A 14,789-nucleotide genomic window follows, 5' to 3' on the forward strand; every position below is an offset into this window, starting at 1 on the left:
TCCCCTGCACACGGCAGAGCTGGATTCTGCATACGGGAGCCCGCAGCGGAATCCGTCTCTGACCCCGGCTGGCGACAGTGTCTTCAGTGTCATTATCTGTACTATGGATGGTCCAGATGGCGAGCCGTCGGTCATAGGCAGTACAGATTTTTTCTTTCATATGTTTATTTTGCCCATGCCGTTGCCAGACAATGACGCGGGTACCTGCGACCTATCCTCAATGTCAATTGCGGAAGGGCCACGGGTCGGACAGCTTCCATTGACTTCAATGGAAGCCGCCCGCATGGAATCCGTGCAAAATAGATCATGCTGTGATTTTTTTTCCTCCGTGAGCGGAAATTACAATTGATTTCCGCTCGTGTGCATGAAGAAGCACTTTTCCCTAGCATGTTCTAGACGGTATGTGCTGCGGATCTGCAATGCAAATTTTTTCCTGTGCAGGTTGTATTTACATGTCTGATATTGTCGCATGCGTTTTGTCCATTGTGAGATGCTGCAAGACGGAAAAATCGTAGCTTGTCCTATTTACACGTGAGTCTCGCACGAGAATAGTACATGCAAATGAGCGGTCTCCAGCACATCGCACCACACGGATGAGCTTTCCATGTGCTGTGTGATGCCAGTCGTACCCACTCAGATGCTCGCCCTGTAGCATAGCGCTCTCTTCCAGGATTTTGAACTGGGTCTGCAATGGAACTTCCGACTGCAGATCTGAAACCGGCCTCAGATTCCATAAAGGATAAAAAGTAACAACCAATGAAGAGACAAGTGTGAATTAGGTCTTATCATGGAATCAGTGAGCTAAAACTAACAAAAGCAATTGATACAGGAATATAGAGAGGACATACATGTATCTCACTGCAGAAGAGATGGTATTTTATGCAGGTGTTACAATGATTAAGCATTTTTCTTTCTAAGTGTCATAAAGATGGGGGTTTTGTAGTTGGGATCCACCTGGTACTGCAGCCTACTTCACGTTGAGTGAGACTGAGCTGCAGTACCAGGAATAACCACAGCAAAATGTACGGAGCTGTGCCTGCTAAACTATAAAGAGGCCGCAGTGTTTGCTGGAGCGTCACAGCCCCCTACAACTGGCTGACTAGAGTTGGGCCCCCACCAATCTGGTATTGATAACCTAAGTAAAGGCAATTCATGTTAAATTCCTAGTAAACCCCTTTTAACACTTGATCAAAGGCATGGTGCTGTTGCCCCTTTGCTTTCACGATTGGTGACAGGGGTTTCAGTATTCATACGCCTATTGATTAACACTTCTTAGAAGTTGCTATGACATATCAAAAGTTTTCTAAAAGTTTCCTTTACTTTAGCTCTCAGAACAATTTTGTTGACCAGAGATCTGTCGAAAATAAGATCTGCCTGATTGTTTGTCCTTCTTGTGTATGCTTAAAGAGGCTGTACCAAAATCAAATTTAATCACCTGTCCTTAGCGCTTGTACCCTGCTATTTCTATCTTCCCCCTATTGAAATGAATAGACCAGCACTGCACACATGCCCACTATGGATAAGATAAGAAGCGGTTGACATAGGACCCTCTTTCTAGGGATCCGTGACATTGCTAGCAGTGAAATCCCCACCAATTAGACTTTTATCACCTATCCTATGAATAGGTAATAAAAGTTGATTTTGGGATTACCCCTTTAAGCTTAAAGGGGTTGCCCACTTCTTTACTATTACTAACCTAGCCTCAGGATAAGTAACCAATAGTTGATCAGGCAGGGGTAGGCTGCTTGGGTTTCCCAATGATCAACTATTTGCCGGGCCTTTGTCAGTGTGTACAGAGCCAGAAGCTGACAGCTCCATGTGAATTGCAGTGGCCTGAGTTGGTATTGCAGTTACTATTCCCATTAAATTCAGTGAATTTCTACTTGTAATTTCTGATATTTTATGTACATAAAGAAAACACTTCTTAGGTTATGTTCAGATCATGTTTATGTTCTCTGCTAAGCATGTAAGTTGGGAAAAGCACCCAATGTATATGCTAAGCATATCCATATGGTTCCATTAGCCCAATGAAAGCCAATCCATTTGGCATCCGCAAGGCCAGTATTTGCAGTGAAAAAAGTATATTACTCTATTCCATTTGACATATCCAGCAATAAACGTATATGTATACGGTATATGATTTCTTAACATGGGAGCCATTATATGGCATTAGAGATGAGCGAGCATGCTCGGTTAAGGCAATTACTCGAACGATCATCGCTTTTTTCGAGTAACCGCCTACTCGTCCGAAAAGATTCGGGGGGCGGGGGGGGGGGGGGGGAGAGAGAGAGAGATCTCCCCCGCTCCATCCTGCTGCCCCCCGCCGCCCCAGAATCTTTTCGGGCGAGTAGGCAGTTACTTGAAAAAAGCGATGTTCGTTCGAGTAATCGCCCTAACCGAGCATGCTCGCTCATCTCTATATGGCATCTGTCACAGGCATTAGACTTTTAGTTGTCTATTGATAGTGCTGGCTCCATCACAAGCCATAATTAACAGTCGGTCAGTAGGATGTCACAAAAAAGCTTAGCGGTGATTGCTCTGCTGATACAGAAATGAGGAGTCCTTGTAACAAAGATCACAATGAGCCCTTCCTTATAGTGCCACTCTGGATACAAGCACCCCTGCCCCCAACCCCTTTCCATGGCTCTAAGGGACCTTCTATATGGGACAATAAATAGTCCAGATTCCTGCATAGGAACAATTATCGCTGGGACGACCTGTTGGGCATCTGCGCCCAACAGGTCATCCCATGTAAAAGGCCCCTTAGACCAGTGTTCCCCAACTCCAGTCCTCAGGGACCACCAACTGTTGCCCAGGTGATGTAATTATTGTCGGCGCCTTAGACATTGCCACAGGTGTTCTTACCATACGATATCCTGAAAACATGACCTGTTGGTGGTCCCTGAGGACTGGAGTTGGGGACCTCTGCCTTAGGCAACTCCCCTGCACAGATCCCCATCACCCAGCAAAGGGAAAAATACCAACCAAACCTGGACTCCTCCAGGCTAAAGGCCCCAAATCAGCTGTTTGCTCCGCCTCTGTGATACGTATGCTTGTGTATGAGTAAGAACACGTTGCGTGGTTGGAAGCGCGTTTGCATCTCCTCAAGATGTACATTGTATATATTACTAAAACCCTTGTAATCCAATATAACCGCCATCCCCCGCCTAGCATCCCTGAGCGTATAGTAACTAGTGTCTTCCGTTTCCTCCCAGTAATTTATACCCAAAATGCCGATTCTGTATGAATTCCGGGCCGTAATAACTACAAGACATACTACACTTAGCGACAAACCTAGCTGTGAGATTAAGGCTGTCCCATGGAGTTGCAAACTGATTATTTCCAGGAAACACTTTATTTTTATGTAAAGCTCAAGAGCATCAATTTTATTAACTGGCTGTACGAGAAGAAAACCTCCAACTAATTACTTTTTAGCAATTATTAAGATATAACCACAATGTATAACTGAATCAAAGCACCCATGTTACATCAGTAATAGTCACAATCCATCAGTGCCGCAATATCTTCATAGCAATAAAAGAAAAAAAAATCCCCATGCAAATGGAAGATAAAACTGACGGCAAGTGATAAAGTGTTTCAATATGAAGATAATACTGTGAGACGTTCGACTGTGTTCTATCCAATTGGAGGAGCCGCTTAAGGGTCTATTCCCGGCTGCGAGGAATACAAGCGCTCCCACTTGTTACAGTTATTCCTTGTACATCGGAAGACAAGTACAATGTAGCAGGTTTTACATAAGTCGGTATACCTATATACAGCGAGCACAAGGAGTAACGTGCTGAGGCTGTGTATTCGGCCTCACATCTCTGCCCTAGATTTGCATTCACCAATGCCGTGGATCTGTACGCGGATTAGCCACATTCCATAAAGAACAACAGTATCATCCGGCTCACCTTGAATGAGGATATACGGAGGCGCCGAGAGCATTGCTAATTCCAAGAGGAAAAGCCTAGTGTCCGTAGTGAGAGGTCTGGCTTTGATGGCCCATAAGCGGTGTGCTCTTCCTATGTGTTTCTAATTAAGCCAAACCGTTAACTCTGGATGCCGGACTTTTCACTTTTGCTCGGAGCCACATTCAATGGGGCTAATCTGCATGAGGATATACTGTGTGCAGCACACTCTAAATATCCTTGTCACACTCTAATTGTGTTAGACAGGAGTTACTTGGACGTTCTGGGTAAACTGAACCAGTAGAGCCCTGTTTTGGGTCGAACTTTGCTAAAAGTTCAGTTTGGCATGAACATGAACCAAGCTTTTAGAAAAGTTCTACCTGAAACAGGGTTCTACTGGTTCGGTTCGCTCAGCACTAGTCCTGAACATTGGCGTTTAACCCTTTCCAATCCACTGTCTGACGTCCAAAGACATTCTGATTTGAAGGCTGTACAGCTCCGATGTCGGAAGACGTCCGGCAGGGTATTCTTACTGTATATTACTGGCCGCTCTGTTGTCAGGGGCCTCTCTAGCATGTCCCATACTGCAGTACCGGCTCTAGCCAGCAGATGGTGGCATTGTATAATAGCAGAAAGAGAGAACCCCCTAGGAAACCCTGAATCCAAAATTGGATTGCAAAGGGTTAACACTGTCTAAGAGCCATAAAAGTCTGGTATAACACTCTTAGACAGTGTTATACACCAATTATAGGGGTTTTAGTGAATTTCTGGTTCTGTTCAAACTCATTTGGATGGAACCAAACTTTTGTTTTAAAAGTTCGGTGAAGGGGTCAAACTGAACTTTTCAAAAGTTTACTCATCACTATTCCCTATAGTTTTTAGTGGCTGATTATAATACGGGTGATTTGGGTGGCCACTTGGTGCACAAGGCTCCTGGAGAGGGTATGGCCATCCAAAGTGCTTATCATCTTAAAAGGCAGCTGTCCTATAAGTCGTTATGAGCAGCGGCACCCATCGATTTCTGGTAGCAGCGCTGCATAAACTATAAACTGCCTCCCCCCCCCCCCCCCCCCCATCCTTCCCGCTGACAGCGGCTGTCATCTCAGCCAACTATGCAGCCAAAAATGAACAATTCATTACATGGCCACATGAGTGGCTGATATGACAGTTACTGTTAGTTAGCATGGCTGGCACCCCCTGCTCCCCGCCTCCTCCATATCTCTGCCCCCGCAATCCTCGCTAGTTTCTTTGCTGCCCTGCAGAGTAAATCACACAGCACAGCATTTACATGTCAATTCCATCCAGCTAACTGAAGGGAAGGCAGCACGGCGGCAGGAACATGAAGGGAAGAAGCCTGGCTGGCAGTAAATGGCATGCACAGTCCTTCAATGACACTCACCCGGGACCCCACCAATTCTAGACCTCAATGCACTATATAGGTTATACAACACCCTGTATTCATAGTACCAATGACCCTTCAACTACGACTCCCACCACATACTGACAGCCATGGACTTTCGGTTCAACACTACAACTCCTAGTATGTCCTGAAGGTCTGCAGCTCTGGGGATACGCTCGGAGTTGTAGTTACCCAAGATAACCACCGGCACGGTAAAATGGTACGCCAATATCTGGTGCTGCTGAAGGGTTAATTCAGATGTAGCCATCATGTTGTTGGTTTCTACTGTGATTGTTGCAAAACTGCTGCGGTTTTGCTATGATTTCACTAAAATGCAGCGTTTTGTGTTATTTGCACCAATAAATTGGGACCTAACCATTAAGTCTGAATATACCCTAAATATATGGTGAGGGCACCAATTTTGTAGCCCGTCGGGGGCCTACGATACAATCCATCCACTGTTGGGTTTTCTAAAAAACACTATTCTGAGGGCTCACCGTACCGCTATACAGAACAAGTGCACGTCCCCTTTAAGGCAAGCGTATTTGCAAATATGCACGTTTCAGCGTTATGTGTTTGCTCAGTGAACGGGGTTCATTTGCGTGCGTGTCTGTGGGTAGTCCTGTACTTTTTTGCGCACGCATGGCATGTTCATATCCACGCCACATACCCCCACCCTGATTTAAAATGTTTCTTAGCCTAAAGTCGTCTTTTCTCGGCGGTTTTGCGCAGGGTTTTACGCATCCTCTTGTGCATTGTGTGCACATTTGCACATCTTCCATAGACTTCTATGGGGCCCTTTCATGCGTAAATAGGGCAGGTCCTTTTTCTTTGCATGCAATCGAAATACACAAAAAAAACCTTAATGTGAAAGAACCCATTGACATTAATTGGCTCTATTGTCTACATATTGCGCACAAATACGTCCGTCTGAAGGAGCCCTTAATTGCATTATATACTATGGCATTACCATGCAGGTATACGGTTTGCGCATTGAGGGCTTAAACAGATGGGTGTGTTTTCGTCCCCATGATAATCACGGCCGCATAACGGGACAAAACGGAACTACTGATTTCAATGGTTTCGTTTTTACTATTGGTATTCTCGTAAGTTAATGCTACATGCAGGAACGTTAGGGCAGGACCTATCTTTCCACTTTTTTTTCAAACCCGTGCGCAGTAGAGCAGAGTGTGAATAGTAAAAAAAAAGCCCCAAAAACGGTTTATGCGCTAATACACTCCATAGCGGTGAGCATATTAGCGCATACGCCAATGGGTTTTTGCTCTGAAGGGGCAAATGAAAGGAGAATACACTATGGATTAGTTGGTGGAAATGGCAGGCGGACGCACATCGTCTCTGTAGCGCCTCTGTAGGAGAAATGTGGTGTTGCATGGCGCTCCTTCATGGCGCACTGAATAATCTCATAAAGATGAGCGAGTATACTCGCTAAGGCATATTACTCGAGCAAGTAGTGCCTTAGCTGAGTATCTCCCCGCTGGTCTCTAAAGATTCGGGGGCCGGCGGGGAGCGGCGGGGCAGAGCGGGGAGGAACGGAGGGGAGATCTCTCTCTCTCCCTCTCTCCCCCCCGCTCCCCGCCGCAACTCACCTGTCACCCGCACCGGCCCCCGAATCTTTAGAGATGAGCGGGGAGATACTCAGCTAAGGCACTACTCACTCGAGTAATGTGCCTTAGCGAGTATACTCGCTCATCTCTAATCTCACACTATTACTTGGACGTTTGCTTTGGGTGCTAATTTGGAAGGTGTTTGCATGTTGTGCCTATAGAAGCACCAGCTGTAACCACAGCACTGTATTTAATGAACATTGATATTGAAGTGCAGGCTTCCCAGGGCGCTGCAGCGCGGAGTGTAATCTGCACGACATTTAGAACGCTTTTCACATTCGCTGTGCATTCTCCGAGCTGTCATAAAATCACATTTGCTTCAGTGAGTCTTATTGGAGTTCCCCGCCCACAAAGAAAGAGCGAGAAGTAATATTGGCTCATCATCTACGTGCTGGCATTTTGCTTTCCGTTTCCCTCCAATTAATGGTATTACTGGAGAGTCTTTACTTTTTGTTTATTGTCGGTAATCTTTTAAAGAGCCTAAACTGAGCTCTAAATCCATCTATCCGAATTTGGTTTGGCTGAACGCTCAACACACGAACTCCCACCAAGAAATCACATACTGTGAGGCTTATTGCAAATCACGTCAAGACTGATTTTATACTAATATGGGGGTATTTTCTCTTTTTTTGGTTGGGTTTCCTGCAGAACTAATGGGAATGTGGTAGTAGGTCCTGACGATACCGGCAGACGAAGCCCAACAGAACACAACCCAGTTGACTTTGGAGCAAACTACCTACATTTAGGGTCTTTCCCTTTTGGGGAGGAGCAAGGGATTAGTCACAAATTGATGATGCAACCTGTTCTGCAATGACAAAAGCAGAGTTAACAATGCAATTTAGTATTACATTCACATTTTGTGTAGCTAATAAATGAATTCTGGATTAAAGGGGTTTTCCAGGCTATTTCTATTGACCTCAGGATAGGTCATCAATGGTTGATAAACTGGGGTCCACCGCTTGCCTGCTATGAGTGCCAAAACACGGTGTATGGCGCAGATAGCTCCGACCCCTCTGTAGTGGCTGTGACTAGTAATTGCAGGTGTAGCTCTTATTGATTTTAACAGAAGTGCGCCGGCCAGTGATTAGAGCTAAGTGCTTCCCCTCCATACACTGACAGCAGGCGACCAATGAACATGAGAAGAGGCCACATCGCTCACACAAGTGCCACAGCCTCTTCAATCAGCTGATCTACAGGAATGTCAAGCGGCAGACCCTACTGATCACCTGATCATTGGGGTAGGCCTCCTGGTTATGGGCGAATATTTGGTGCGAAATCTGCGGCGGGCATCCACACTGTGGATCCGCAGCAAATACCGCCCATAGGATCGATTCTTCCTGCATACTTGCGGAAACCAATTGCAGTTTCCGCAAGCGGAGGAGAAATCGCAGCATGCTGCATTTTTCACTGATTCCACGTAGACGGCTTCCATTGAAGTCAGTGGAAGTTGTCTGATCCGCAGCCCTTCTGCAATTGTGGAAAGTTACGCGGAATCCGCGTCATCGCTTGTAACGGGAGCTGGAGCATCTGATCTTGTAGCTCCCATAGATTAGAAATGAGTGATCTCTGAACCTGCGAGTCCATTGTCTCATACAATAGGAACGGGGCAGCCATCTCATTGGGTAGATAGGGCGTTACGGGCTCCCATATTTGGCCACAAATATCTCAAAGGTCTTCCTATATTGTTGGGAAAACCAAAGAAGATCAATCACAAGTAGCTTCAAAGCAAAGCTAACTTGTGGATAGAAAATACATTACTATAGTAGATAAAACAATATAGATGAAGAATGCTAAAGATGCTCTTTAGTTTTCCCCGTGTCGCATTGCACTGCACTAAAAAAATCCAAAATGTCTTTACTGTGGACATTACTTTTTGATGGGCAGCCATCATTGCTTCCCGAGTAAAGTAGGCAGTGAAAATCTGCCAGTCCACACAGTCTTTATAGCCTGCCAGGGAACTGAGGAAAACGCATAAATCCCGTGTACCCTAGCAGTGTCAGCCTTAGGTTAAATGGCATCCTGTGCTGAATTTTTTTTTTGCCCCTCCCCCCCCCCCTGTATACGAAAAAAAACCAATATATGTCGTACTGATGGTCAGCCTGCCTGTATTCTGCTTACAAAACAGCAAGATAGCAGCATATCCACACCAGAACGGCTCGGTGAAAAAATAATAAATACAGCACCAGAACCAAGCATGGTACATAAATACACCTCCAGAGCCAAGCTTCCTACATAAATAGAGCACCAAAACCAAGCTCATAATATAAATACTGCGAAGCTAATTCTACAAAGGGCAAAAAGCATCTCTATATATTGCCCACTAATAAAATATAACCTTTATTAGATACTGTTAAAAACACCTAATTAAAATAACAGGGGCGGATTATCGCTGTGGAATTTGCAGCCAGACGCCCGCCACGAATTACGCAAAAATGTTTGTCCATAGACACGCCGTATTAAATGATTCTCCCCTGCCCACGAGTGGAAATGAACTGTGAGTTTCCCCTCGCGGGGAAGAATCACAACATGTTCTAACTTGTGCGTAAAATCGCAGTCAATGGAAGTCGTCCATGCCACGATACTTCCGCTGTGAAGTATCGCGGGAAATCGTATCACCGCCCAGCGCAGGCGTGTCATGCGCTGCACTACACATGTGCACCAGCTCGCCGGACGAGACGCTTGCGGCAGATCTGGAGAGGTGAGTATAAGGTCTCGGGGGGGGGGGGGGGGGGGGGGGCGCTGGGTCTGATTCTGCTGCAAGACTTCGCAGTCAGAATCCGACTCAGCCATGGGCATGAGGTCTATATGTTGCAAGGGTACAATAACTGGCCACTAGAAGTGGGCTTGGCTTGCTATATAGTTTTAGTGGCAGTGTTGTGCCTTCTTCTTGCAAAACCCGGATCTGCAGTAATAGGGTCCACTATTATTCGACTGGTGATAGCAGGTTATTGTACCATTACAACAATAGGGGTACTTACCTGTGATTTTAATTGGGTGTTTTTAACAGTGTCTAAGAAAGGTTATATTTTAATTTCCAAGATATAGCTTAGTGGGAAATATAGAGAGGTCCTTTTTGCCCTCTGAGAAATTAATTTTCATGATTTACTTACCTGGTTCCCTAGGGGTCTACATTAGTTGCAGCATAATATAAATACAGCACCAGAACCAAGCTCATAACATAAATACAGCACCAGAACCAAGCTCATAACACAAATACAGCCCTAGAACCAAGCTCATAACATAAAACAGTGGCAGAACTAAGCAGTTGTGTTGTGGGTGTGCTGATAGGTTGACAGTGATGCCTTGGAACATCAGAGGGTCAGAGAAACAGCCAGGAAGAAGACAATTCATGTAGCACCACAAGACACTGCTACATGGATAAAGATCTTCTGGATGGGTAGACCTAAGGGGGGACAATCACCCCCAGGTTATATCTAGTGGCCAGTGCCCTTTTTGACTACGCTGGTCGCATGTAGCAAAGTCCGGCCATGGTTGTGTGACAACCTCTATGGGAGCTGTATTGGTGACTCTACTACTTGTCACCCAACTTTCTCAGAAAGAGATGAAACTAACAGCTTCAGAGATTCTCTGCCAATAATAATGTCAAATCTTGAATGTTTCATTGAAAATGTTAAGTATCTTTTAACGACCACGATTCCTATGTCATGCATCTGCGAAAATTAAAAAGGTGATTAATGTGGACAGCGAGCAGATGGCCGGAGTTTCGACAGAGAAGGGTTATTTGTATAGATTATACCAGTGAGAACACCCCGGTAATCTGTATTCCGCCCTGGAACAATAACGCCGTGAAGAGCTCCACTCCATCATTCGCTTGAGACACATGGAAATAAGTTTGGTGTGTATGAAGAAGTGTGGCTGCCTGCATTCTGCATGATGCTGTGATTTATCACATCCCCTGCCCCCCACTAGCCATGAAGATCCTGATGAGGTTACACATGCATATGCTGCATCTCCACATCCAGCTGCTTGCCTTTGCTTTCCTTGTTCCATCCCACTACAACAACCCCTGCAGCTGCTCCGTGTCCTTTGGAAGGAGATTTTTTTTTCTCCCTCCCTTCTTGCCGGCTTTCCTTTCTTAGATCTTGATGTGGTTTTTGCTTCAGCTGCTTCGCTGCTTTACCAGCTTAGGAAAGCAATTACTGGTCCATTGATGTCTTGAACCTAAGAGCCAGTGTGTGAGAGCGTGGACTGGATAGAGTCTGGCTGTGCCGCTTTGTGCTTTGGATCTCTTGCATTTTGTTGATTTTTTTCCTAACTTGCCTTCTCTGCTCTGTTCTTTCCCGCTGCCGTGGACACAGGGAGAGGTAACTCTTTTCCTTCCTATTGCATGCTCTATGCCTTATACCTGTGAATATGTGTCTATAATGCCAACCTGCTGGGAATGATCAATCCGTCACATTGTTGCCCTTTTCTTATTAGCAACATTGTAACCAATTCTTCATCCAAAATGTTAATCTATGGCATGCAGTGACGTTGATGTTTTTGGTGGGTGCTGGAGACCTTTGTTTCGAGGTGAATCTTACCGATGAGTCCGTTGCAATTTATTATGGCTGCTGTATGAAACTCGTTAGTATTGTAATTACTATTCTTGGCCCTTTTTTATACCCGATTAAGGTGGTACGGTCAAGTCAAGGCATGCATGAGATCAGCAGTGACATTAACGATAAGAGATGTCCTCATGTCTTTTTTATACCTAGACCGATGGATGTATTGTTGCTCCACTTTCCTTACTGGCACAGGCACTTGGTCGTATTACGGATCTGTGTTCTATAGGTTTGTAATATGGCCCTTCTAGCATCCTGTAGGGCCAAAGTGTGACTCCAACTTTATATGGAGGCACGTAGATTTTTTTAAAATCACACATTCAATATCAATCCATGAGCATAAAAATTGGCTTGGCTTATGTTCCCAGTCGTTGTTACAAGGCTTGTTAAAAGGTCAGCATTGACTTGCAGGAATGCTGCCTTCTAATAGGATGATACTGTAAAGGAATTGTTCCATCTTCTCATTTGCATACATTTCCCAGAAGAGCATGCTTGGCTTTATAGGTCTTCTCACATCTGCTAGGTGCTCTTCCTAAGGAGAAACCATAGTCTTCCTGACAACATGTCACAGGCCTCTCACCAAGCCAGCTAGCAACGCACTGCACACTGATGAGGGGCAAAAACACCAAAATAGACTGTCTGTGCAGGGCTATCTTTTCCATCTGGAGGCGGCTTTAGCTTATATTCCCAGGCCTGTTAGAAGGTTTGACATTGACTTCCTATAGGTGGTGCTGTAGAGGCATTGTTCCATCTTTCCATTGGCATAAAGTTCCTAGAGGCGCATGCATGGCCTTATAAGTCTACTCACATCTTTTAGGTGCTCTCCCTAAGGAGAAACCACACCTTTCCTTACCCAATATAAAACTAGTACATGATGTATTAGGGAGATATCCGCACTTACAAGTGTGCAGAATATGGCACACCCTAGGAGCTGTAAAGATGTGGCTTTGTGTCTGTACATAGTCTGTGTAGGGAGCAATGATATATGCATAGACCCTACTATAGATTTACTTTGTGCACCTTAAAGTGGTTGTAGCAAATAGACTTTTATCAGATAAAAGTCTATTCAGTGGAGGTCTCACAGCTGAGACCCCCAACGATCCCAAAAACAAGCTGCCTGTGTCCCCATCTCCTTGTAGCATGGGCTCACTGCACCTCCTCCAGTGAGTAGGAGATTGAACGGAGTGGTGGTTGAGCATGCGCTGTGCCACTCCATTCATCTTTAATGGAACTGGTGAAGATAGCTGAGCGCTTATGCTTGGCTATTTAGTTAGCCCTGTTGAAATGAAAGGAGCAATGCTGTGCATGTGTGACCACTGCTGCATTTGGGCTCCATTCACTGTGTCACTCTGTGCAAGCAATGAGGAGAAGAGGAGAACACGGAACTCCCATTCTCAGGATTAATGAGGTGATAAGTTATAAAAGTCAATTTTAGGATAACCCCTTTAATGGTTATATGAGCTCTGGTTGGCCCATCTATAGAATCATCCCTTATATTGTACCTGTAGATGTGCACATTTATTATTAGTGTCGGGGCAGAATTCTGGTGTAATTTAGGCAAATTTACTGATTTGCACCAAAAAGAACTTCTTATTCCACATTTCAGAACCTTAGTCCACTTAAGCCACGCCCCTTTTTCTAGAGTCATTTATGACATCACTTTTTAAAAAGTCGCCAAACTTTTAACAATCTCAATCCAGTAACTGAATGGTGTACGGAGTGATTTCACATCTCTAGACATATTTAAATATCTAACACATTTATCAGCATCCTGTGATATTTCATTAATGTGTTGCATCTTTAAACCCAAGAAGGGAAGAAAAGCTGCCAGAATTCTGGCGTCAAAAATTCCCCTGATGATAAATACCTCATAACATCTTTAAAGTGGTTCTCCACTATGGACAATCCTTACTTCTTAGAAGAGTCCCTTGACAATAAGCTGATCACAAAATGTGCCTCTGCTGGGACTACAGTGATCAGCTGAAATCTGGGGGGAAAGTTGGGAGCAAGTGCTCAACTTCCCTGAAGTTCCATCACAGCAGAAATGAGACATTACAGAGTGCCTATTCATATCAATAGATTGTCTGTGTAATGTAGGACAGGTCCTCCAGAATGAAAGGCACTGTTTGTAACCGCTGTCCGCTTTGCAAAAGAGATGGAGAGGTCTGAACGGAGGACTTCCTTCTGTTAACCCCGAATTCAATAATAGGGTTTTCTAAAGTGGACAACCCCTTTAAGAATGCAATAGCACTTGAGTGGGTGGAGCTTTCTACACACCAGGTCTGTTCAAAATTCGGGAGGGTGGTATTTTTCCTGCACTTGTTCTTCTCTGGCTTCCTCCTAGCTACTAGTTCCGGGTCCCGTGCCAGTGCACTATGCATGCGCTCTGATTGGGCACACACGATCAGCACTGGCCAATCAGAGAGCAGTGCGCAGTGTTCACTATGTAGTTAGAAAATTACAGCAGCATCTTGGACAGCCAAAAAACAGTACCAGAACTGATGGGTTAGAGGAACGGCAGAGAAGGACAACTACACGTTTCCCCCCCCACCCCCCACCACCTCTGTCTCCTGTCTCGGAGCCAGAGGGTAGCTTTAATTTGGAATAAAAATCTAGAAACTTTATTAAAGTAAACCCAAGTAAGCGAATATGCTTCTGCATCAAACCAACCATGGACAAACAATAATCCTCACTTGGCTAACTCACTTCGCAGAGAATGAGCATTAAGACATCACTAAATAGAGCAAAAGAAAGGAAGAGGAACAAGAGACCAAATTGCAAATCTCTGATGGATCATGGAAAAGGCCCGGGAATACCAGAAGGAGGTGTACATATGCTTCATCGATTACAGCAAAGCCTTCGATTGCATTGAACACGACAAGTTGTGGCCATGCCTAAGACAACTGGGAGTCCCGGGACATCTGGGGCAACTCATGCCGTCAGGACCTCCCAACAGTAACATGGAATGATTCAAAATCGTGAAGGGCGTACGCCAATGTTGTATCTTATCCCCTGCATTGTTCCACCTATATGAAGAGGTGATTTTGAGGCAATGCAATATAGATGTATCCAACATCGTAGTCAAGATCGGTGGAAGAAGCATCAACAATCTCAGATATGCAGATGATACAACCTTGCTGGCAGAAAGTCAGGAAGATCTTCAACAACTAATACTAAGCGTTAAAAAGAATAGTAACATCAGCCGGTAATGGCACAGAAAAATCTAAATCAACAGTGAAGAAATCGGAGCAGTGCAAGACTTCAACTAAAACACCACTAAGTAGAGCAG

At 44.9% G+C, this 14,789-nt stretch overlaps 1 protein-coding gene across 8 annotated transcripts in view; it reads left to right on the forward strand.

Annotated features, from left to right (window-relative positions):
• Positions 1-14,789, forward strand: part of APBB2 (amyloid beta precursor protein binding family B member 2) — a 324,093-nt gene that overhangs the window by 277,847 nt on the left and 31,457 nt on the right. Inside the window, exon 1 of one of the 8 annotated variants that reach the window (XM_066573157.1) lies at positions 10,980-11,260. The exons of the other annotated variants lie outside the window; for them this stretch is intronic. The gene's annotated coding sequence lies outside the window, so the exon portion shown is untranslated. Of the gene's footprint in view, positions 1-10,979; positions 11,261-14,789 lie in introns of those variants that run through there. 8 annotated transcript variants of the gene reach the window in all.

This window comes from Eleutherodactylus coqui, chromosome 7 (genome assembly GCF_035609145.1).
Source record: "Eleutherodactylus coqui strain aEleCoq1 chromosome 7, aEleCoq1.hap1, whole genome shotgun sequence".
Classification (NCBI taxonomy): Eukaryota; Metazoa; Chordata; class Amphibia; order Anura; family Eleutherodactylidae; genus Eleutherodactylus; species Eleutherodactylus coqui.